The 9,242-nt window shown below is 37.7% G+C and overlaps 1 protein-coding gene across 1 annotated transcript in view; it reads left to right on the top strand.

Annotated features, from left to right (window-relative positions):
- The first annotated feature begins 1,835 nt into the window (after positions 1-1,835).
- Positions 1,836-9,242, top strand: part of LOC121370095 (monocarboxylate transporter 12-like) — a 41,189-nt gene continuing 33,782 nt past the window's right edge. The window contains exon 1 of the mRNA XM_041495200.1: positions 1,836-1,976. The gene's annotated coding sequence lies outside the window, so the exon portion shown is untranslated. The remainder of the gene's footprint in view (positions 1,977-9,242) is intronic.

Genomic DNA, 9,242 nt, shown 5'->3' with positions numbered 1-9,242 from the left:
CGTATAACCTACATAAAATGCGTTGAGTGTGTCATTAAATAAAATATTCCTTCCTTACTTGTGTCACAGTGTTCTGAGCCGTCTTTAAAGAGAAATTCCTTTCTAATCCCCACGACACGCGACGTAATGCTCGACACACACCTATCGATTAATGAAGACTCGACAGTCGCGTCGGCGTTAATCGGTAGGTGTGTGCCAAGCATAAGAATCACGAGTCACAGTGAGGTACTGAACTGTTATGACTTCGGGCTCATAGCACACAGGACGCGTCACTTGATCGACTTTAAATGCATGGTCAAGTCGCAGTTGGTCTTAAGATTCAGATCTCGAGAGCATTCAAGGGCGGGTCTTGAGTGTTGGGTGTAACTCAGAGAGGGCACCTGCTGGACTATTACTCTTAGTATATTTGTCAACAAAAAATGTATATAGATATGGATGTGCATATGACTACGCCCCGTCCCTCCCAGTGGTAAAGCGTTCGCTTGATGCATGGTCGGTCTGGGATCGATCCTCGTCGGGGACGTATTGATCTATTTCTTGTTTCAGCCAGTGCACCACGACTGGTATATTAAAGGCTGTGGTGTGTACTGCCATGTCTGTGCTACTAACGGACAAAATGTAGCGGGTTTCCTCTCTGAGACAGTATGTTAGAATTATCAAATGTTTGACATACAATAGCCGATGATTAATAAGTCAATGTGCTCTAGTGGTGTCGTCAAAAAAGCCCCACATAAACAAACAACCAACCAAAACGTTCTCCATCCCGACCCTGGATTTGCTAGGCCTATTCTTTTGTTGAAATCTTTAATCTCCATCCCCACCCTGGATTCGCTACTCTTTTGTTGAAATCTTTAATCTCCATCTCCACCCTGGATTCGCTATTCTGTAATTGAAATCTTTAACGCAGATTTTGCTCTTAGTAAATAGGTTACTGTAATAGATGTTTATAGTTCTTAATTGACTTCGTTTCTTTCTTCTTTTTCGTTTTCTTTTTGTTGTTGTTTAACAATCTAAATACAAACACACACACCACACACACACACACACACACACACATACACAGAAGATTGGCAATATAACCTACAGTACTTTAATTTATACATTATAAATAGCCATGTGTCCACATACATATTCATATATAGAAAACCATTATTAATATATATAATTCATGTATGTGCCTACATGCAGATACGGGTGGCCAAATACTACGCATAAAAATCAACTGCTAAAACAAACTTTAAAAAAAGAGAGAGATTTATTGGTAATTTCGAAGTTAATCCATTACTGTTCATTGGTTCTTTGGACGTATAAGTATTTAGTCGTGTAGTAGTAATATGAGGTTCAACAGGTGTGTCTGCCCCGGATTGGGCCCCTGGCCTCCAGAGGCTGAACCCTGAAAGTGTACATCCCCAAATGAAAAATGTTGATCGACATTTTTCATTTTCAAAAAAAGTGTACGTTGGCCCCTTAAAACCTCCCCCACCCCACCCCCCGCGCTCGTGAAAATTATGGACGGGCCCTTATCGCATCGCCAGGTGTGTGTGCATGATGGGGGGAGGGGGGGGGGTCGAAATCCCTCCGTTCTGAAGCTAATTTTATTTTTTCGCAATATATTTTCCGAAAAAGCTTGATTCGACCCGCCTCTATAAACTTCGGTTACCGCAGTCTAGAACCCCATCCCCCACCCCTGCTACAATTCCCGAACGCGCGTCTATTAATACTTTAAGCCTCCAGACTTCAAAGATTGTAGGAAATACGCTACTTAAATTTATGACGTCGTGAGGCCTATGATTTGTGTCGAATCTAAATATAGCACTAGGGATGACATTTCCATATTCATGAGTACGAACGCCATGATGCTTTTGTGATAAATCATGGATGCTTTTAGTGTTCGTTGAGTGTTCTTTATCAGTTTTTATCCAAAGATAATATTTAGCTGACAGACCAACAGTGAGGTTTTGTGTTATCATGAAAATGTAAGTACGAGATAGATACTGATAATGTGTAGATTTACTCTTCGCGCTGATAAGTAGGCCTTTCGCTATCGACAAGCGATTTCGTTTGAGAATCATATCATGTGGTGTTTTTGTTTTGTTTTTAATTGCTAAGCTAGCCTAATTTATTTTCGACTGAATTTCATTGAAATTTTAGATGCATATCCACATATTATGTGACGGTGAGCCTACATTATACATGCAGTGATATCATGTTTCTTAGTGTTAATTTATTAATGATAGCATGAACTGAAACTAAATCGTTAATTTGAAAGAATTTACCTGATGCTGATGTCCTAAAACACGGCCATGCGGCATGCGTACGTTTGTTTATACTATACAGACCTGAAGACTACCAGTACACAAGATTATATGTACCAGATGAGATATTTTTGTGAAACATTTTAGTGTCAGATGTATTGACTTTTGAGGTACTGGTAAGTTATTATTGTTATTTGTGTAGTCAGGATTTCATAGGGGTTTGGGGCAACCCACACTCGGTGACAATGTAGTTGTGTTATGGGACGAGAGGTCAAGGTCAAGTAGTTAAACATGCACATTCAGAGCAAGAAGTTATATACTGCACACCTGTCATGGGCATAGGTTCTGGCCTTTCCCAGATTCTCCGTCCAGGACAGGAAGTGCGAGAAGTTTGAACAGGCTTTTATTTTATGAAAAAAAAATGATGTATGAAGGTGGAAAAAAGAGGGGATGGAGGTCTGTGCCCCTCGGCACATTTACCTGGATCTGTATTTGGTATCATGGCTACAAGTGCTTTTAGTGTGTTTACATTTATTTCTAAGAAATAACTACAAATTTGTCTATCCGAGACATCATTGTAAAAGTGATTCTTTGCGAACGTTTTCTCAATTGAGACATCAACTAGTACTGTTTATGTATTTGGACAATGTTAACACTACATATATATACATGTACTAGTATATGTTTAAAAAATTACATACAAATAATGTGGCTCAAATCAGGGCTGTAGCTAGGATTTTTTGTTGGGGGTGGGGGGTGGGGGCAACTGAGTAGTTAATAAGTCTAAAACTCCTTAAACGGTTAAGAATAGAATTTTCTTTGTTTCTATAATTTTTTCTTGGGGGACAACAGTTACTGTCCTTGCCCCCCCCCCCCCCCCCCCCCCACTGGCTATGGCCCTGCAAATTATAGGAATTTAACATGTTCTTCTGGGCTTTTTTTTTTATAAGAGTCATCTCGTCCTAAGATTAAATATTCGACAATACTGATTAATCTATGTTAATTGGATCAAAATAAATTGGTTCCAACCTGGTTTTACCTGTCAACATTACTACACCACGTACAGGCCAAGACATTATCTTGCGTGTCATCCTGTCAGACCAGCAATTATTTTAGTTTGAGTCAATCAGGTTTACTAGTCTCCCAAGTTTTCATTCAGGCTTCAACAGAATTTGTAACATTAAACTTGTCAGATCAAATATCTGGCAGGTGTGTCAGCCATTTTCAATCCCTGTCTACATTAACTACATGCGAAGAGTACAATTATTGTAAGATTATCATAGATACCAGAAGTATGCCCATGATGCGGCCTTGGTGGCGTCGTGGTTAGGCCATCGGTCAACACGCTGATAAGTACTGGGTTCAGATCCCAGTCGAAGCATGGGATTTTTAATCCAGATACTGACTCCAAACTCTGAGTGAGTGCTCTGCAAGGCTCATTTGGTAGGTGTAAACCACTTGCACCGACCAGTGATCCATAACTGGTTCAACAAAGGCCATGGTTTGTGCTATCCTGCCTGTGGGAAGCACAAATGAAAGATCCCTTGCTGCTAATCGGAAAGAGTAGTTCATGAAGTGGTGACAAAATCTGTGTGTTCCTTAACCATATACCTGATGCCATATAACCGTAAATAAAATGTGTTGAGTGCGTCGTTAAATAAAACATTTCTTTCTTTCTTTATGCCCATGATGTGACTTACCGTGTTATCTATCATAGATTACAATATCTAGAATTAAATTTTTACAACTGTAATCTTCCACAAGAAACCGTACAAATCCACAGGGAACAATATGGTAGATTGCACATACTGTGTCACATAATCTTTGTATATAGACAGGTCCATACATAGGATTTTTAATGGGGGGTACCATGGTGTACGAATTCCTCGCGATGAGACTAACAATGGCTAAGACTCAATAAGAATTTAAAAAAAACCCAAAACCCACACATTTATGTAATGTTATCTAAATTTGATAGAAAAAAAATGTGGACCTTTGGGGGTTGCATATGCACCATTTGCACACACACATACATACACATCTACCTGTGCGCGCGCACGTACATAACTATATAAATAACTTGAAAATATATCTAAATTATAAAACATGTATGTACAGATATGCTAACACATCAGACCTAATTATTTTGAAGCAAAAAAAAAAAAAATTAAAAGAAAAAAAATTTCTTTTTAAATCATGATTCCTAATTTTTTGCAATCAGCGAATTAAATTCAGAACACTTCGGCTGATTATAGTTTCTCGGTTTGATTCAGTTTTTAAAAAAAATAAAAAAATAAAAACTGTTCAGGACTACAGGTAGCTAGGCCTTGTGTAACAGGACTCGAAATAGGAAGTAAAACATTGCCTGCTCTTAATTTTTTAAGTAGCAGGCAAAAAGAAATAAGGCCTGCTAAGAAAAAATATGGCCTACTGGAAATAAGACAGCATGGGGTGAGTGGAGGGTTTGGAACAGTGTACGTGTTGTAAATTAGGACCTCTGAGATCTATTTTAGAGCATTATAAAATTAAAATTAAACAAAGCCTCGGCTAAATAGAAGATGAGATAATCGTATATACATTTGTTTCTTGAAAAATTACTCCAGCCAGTGCATCACGACTATTACATTAAAGGCCATAGTATGTGCTATCCTGTCTATGGGATGGTGCATATAAAAGATCCCTTGCTGCTAATAAAAAAGAGTAGCCCATTAGTGGCGACAGCAGGCTTCCTCCCTCAATATCTGTGTGGTCCTTAACCATGTATCCTACGCCATATAACTGTAAATAAAATGTGTTGAGTGTGTCGTTCAATAAAATATTTCCTTCTTGACAAATGACCTGCAATATTTTAGTAATTTTAGGTGAATTTTTATTTTTACTGCTAGGTTTAAAAATGGAATGCTTTTTGCTTTACGCAGGCCGCTATTTCGAACCATGTATGATTAGATTCCTGTCTTATTATGACATAGCAATTTTATTCATGAAATCAGGAAACTACAGAATCAGAGTTTACTGTCACATTTGCAGCTGAGTTGCACAAAAAAGAGCAAACTTTTTGTCGGCAATATCTGTCTAACATAACATTAATTAATATGTACGGTGCTTGATTCAAATGTGCCTAATTCCATCAGTCATCTTCTCAAGCTCGTTCCAGCTTGTACACCATGACTGGTATATCAAAGGACCATGGCATGTGCCATCCTGTCTTTGGGTGGATGCATATAAAAGATCCCTTGCTACTAATGGAAAAAAGCGGGTTTCCTCTAACACTATACATAAAAATTACCAAATGTTTGATATCCCAATAGCCGAAGGGTGAGAAGTAGCCCAATGGTAAAGCGTTCGCTTGATGCGCAGTTGGTCTGGGATCGATCCCAGTCGGTGGGCCCATTGGGTTATTTCTCGATCCAGCCAGTGCACCACAACTGGTATATCAAAGGCTGTAGTATGTGTCATCCTGTCTGTGGAATGGTGCATATAAAAGATCCCTTGCTGCTAATTGAAAAGAGGAGCCCATGAAGTGGCAACAGCGGGTTTCCTCTCAATATCTGTGTGATCCGTAACCATATGTTTGACGCCATATAACTGTAAATAAAAAAAATTGAGTGCGTCATTAAATAAAACATTTCCTTCCTTCTAATAGCCGATGATTAATAAAGCAATGTGCTTTAGTGATGTTGTTAAACAAAACAACTGTTTTATTCTACTTAATAATTGATCAGTCACTGTCAGTAACTCCTAATCTTGATAGAATTTGGAACACTTGTTCATAAAAATCTAATCTTATGCTATGCTATCTTTTTTATCTAGTAAATTACATGCAGATAGTTTACTTGTAATTTTTGATGGACATGCATATATACAATGCAGGGCCGTAGCTAGCGGGGGGTGGGGGGGGGGGGGGGGGGGGCAAGAAAAAAATCCGGAATGCATTATAGAAACTTAAAGACAATTCTCTTCTTAACTGTTTAAGACTTAACTACACAGTTGCCCCCCCACCACCCCCACCACCACCCCCAAAAAAATTCCTAGCTACAGCCCTGCAATGTATAAATAGTTGAAGGCAAATGTTTACACCTCAAGGCAAAAGCTAATAAATAATTTTGGTTGGAAGCAGCTATTGAAAAACTTTGACAGTGCACAGATCTTTCATACATAATTGATCAGTATAGTCTTTTTCTTTTTCAATCCTAAGGTCAACAGTTGGGTTTGTGCATGCAAGAGCACAGGTTTTAATGTCATCTCAGGATGTTTGTTTTTTATATCATCCACCTAAAATGTGATAACGTACAGCTGTCGTCTGCTGGTTGTGTGACTAGAAACTGGGTTAACTTCAGTGAGTCTTAGTATTTGTAACATCCTTGAGTTATTCTTATTGTTAATTTATCCTGGGATTATTTACATTTTAAATATTTATGCTTGTGATATTCAAAATGTCTTTTTGACCCTTGTACATGCTATACTAGTCTTCACCATGAGCAAAATCAAGGCATGATGAAGATCACTCTCCTGAAATAGAGCTAGGTGAGCACTCAGTACATGAAGTTTGAAATAAAATGCATTATGGTAAAAACAAATGCTTGCAAGGTGATCAGTTTGCAGCGCTCTCACCTAAACTTTTCCAGTAAAGTGTGGATGGGAGCAGGTGTGACCACTCACCTGTCCGTGTGATGACTGTTTCTCCATAGAATGCTGAATCACTCACCTGGATCTGGGGCCAGTTGATCAAACATTAGTTCGCTTAACAAGTGGTGAACAGAACTTTTTAAACCCAAGGACAGAATCAATGCAAATAATAATTGAAAATATAATGTTGAGACTTGATCAAGAACAATCAAAGGTATCCTTACATAATCAAATCTAAAGTTTATTTTGTATTTGTGCAATAATAATTAAAAGGAAAATATTTGTCTAACCCACTGGGGTTAATTTATCTATGGTTTGAACAATTGGACCCTGCTTAAATACATTATTTACAATCGTGAAGGACTGTAGTTTTCAGCTTGGCTTAACAAATTAAAATAAATTATCCGGTAATTAATTATTAATAACAGCAATAAATTATTAACACACAATATGTCTTTGGCCTTTAAAAACATTTCTATTGACCTCGAAAGTCCAGAGTTTGTTCTATTGAAAAACGAAGTCCAGAGTTTGTTGTTCGGTAAACCCATATATTAACTGCTGACAGGTCGAACACACGTCCAGGGTCGTCTATAAGCCTTCACTCGAACTAAATGATCGGCCCTGTCTGTGTTATTAGCTATATTTCCCTCGAACTGGTGATCTATCAAATATTAAATGGGAAACCACCGAAAAGGACTAACTATTGCTGCGCTTGCTCAGTTGGTTATTACAACCTTCGGATTAATTATTTAGGTGGAACGAACTATAGATGAATCAGGGAATTGCAACAGCCATGCAATCCTTTCTTTCTGTTATTAGTACAGCTAGTCTTACAGTACCTGTTAGATGAACCGTGATACCAATCAAATAATTAGTGCATAAGGCCAAGTAAAAAAAATTGTTTGGTTCCTGTTACATGCCAAAAACAAATAGGGTAGGTAGGTAGGGAAAACTCCCCCCCCCCCCATTTTCCTGAATAGTATAGCAGATTAATATATTAAAAGCTCTTTCTTTGTGTTACAGTGCAACTGACAATACATACTCTAATGAGAATCATTAATTATTTTCTATAAAAAAAAAACATGTCGTAACCTAGTCAAACCACAATCGGTATTAATGTAAACACCACCCAAGTCTAATACTACACGGTAACGTTATAAACTACGATAACACTAAAATAACACTATAATTTGTTCATTGGAAAAAAGTTTTAATATCAAAGGTCTGATCCACAACATGGTTACACCCCCTCACAACTACAGCAACAACACTGATCTTCCCGGCCTATTTCATTGCCAGTATTGCAATAACAAAATGTACATCATGAACACAACGAAGATGTCAATAAAAAATTAACAAAATAAGTTAACAAAAAGATCTCCATACTAACTATCCTCATAGCAGAGATATCAAAAGAAAACAACTATTTTCAGGAAAACAGTTTCCCTTTTGGTCGTCCATAAGGACACTGCACAGTATCTTTGCACTGTTGACAAAGAGGTAAAACAGGTTTGTATTTTTGCTTTTAAAGGTCTGATCCACAACATGGTTACACCCCCTCACAACTACAGCACTGCAGACGCTATTAAATGTGAAAAGAGTTGTCATTTCTTAAGGTTTTGGGTACTACCAGTTCATTTCAAATGCCATGGATATCATCATATTTAATAATAAATACAGGGGTTATTTGTCAAAAAATGCAAAATATTGATAGAGTTGATGTCTAAATATTTAATTTAAGTAATCTTTTCAGCATAATCGGGTATTTTCATGTTTACTCTTTATGTTTAACATTGAATCGTAACTCGGTATTTCTAGAAGTTCGATTACGTTTTAGGGAATTCCCCTACCAAAATAGACTGGAAATTTGTATCATTCTGCTTTTTAACAGTAAACTAGCGTAACATTTTGAAGATTGGATTTACAAGTTCCGAGTAGTTCCGAATGAGTACGAGAACACGTCCGAGAGCATGTGGTGTCAATGGCGTCTTCCATTTACAGAGTAGAATGTCAAAAATGTGCTCATCCAAATCAAATAATATTACACATGTATTTAAATCAATTTCAAATGAAACGACATTCAAGGAATCGGAACACCTCGTCACATTCCGCTACGCTTATATTTCGTGGAAATGTACGAGGAGTTCCGAATGGCTCTCGGAAGCTTTTCATTTGGAACTCTTCGGAAGTAAAATTGCGCGAAGTGTTCCGGGTCTTCTGGTAACGAGATCTTGGACTGACAGATCTCGTGGCATCTCTCTGCAGTTGTTGTTTTTAGAGTCGACGAAAATTAGGATTGATATTAATGGATTATTAAATAAAACAGGTGGGAAAAAAAAGGGTGGGGAAAAGGTTAAAAAA

Source organism: Gigantopelta aegis, chromosome 1 (genome assembly GCF_016097555.1).
Source record: "Gigantopelta aegis isolate Gae_Host chromosome 1, Gae_host_genome, whole genome shotgun sequence".
NCBI classification, from domain to species: domain Eukaryota; kingdom Metazoa; phylum Mollusca; class Gastropoda; order Neomphalida; family Peltospiridae; genus Gigantopelta; species Gigantopelta aegis.
This window is presented reverse-complemented; position numbering and strand designations above follow the sequence as displayed.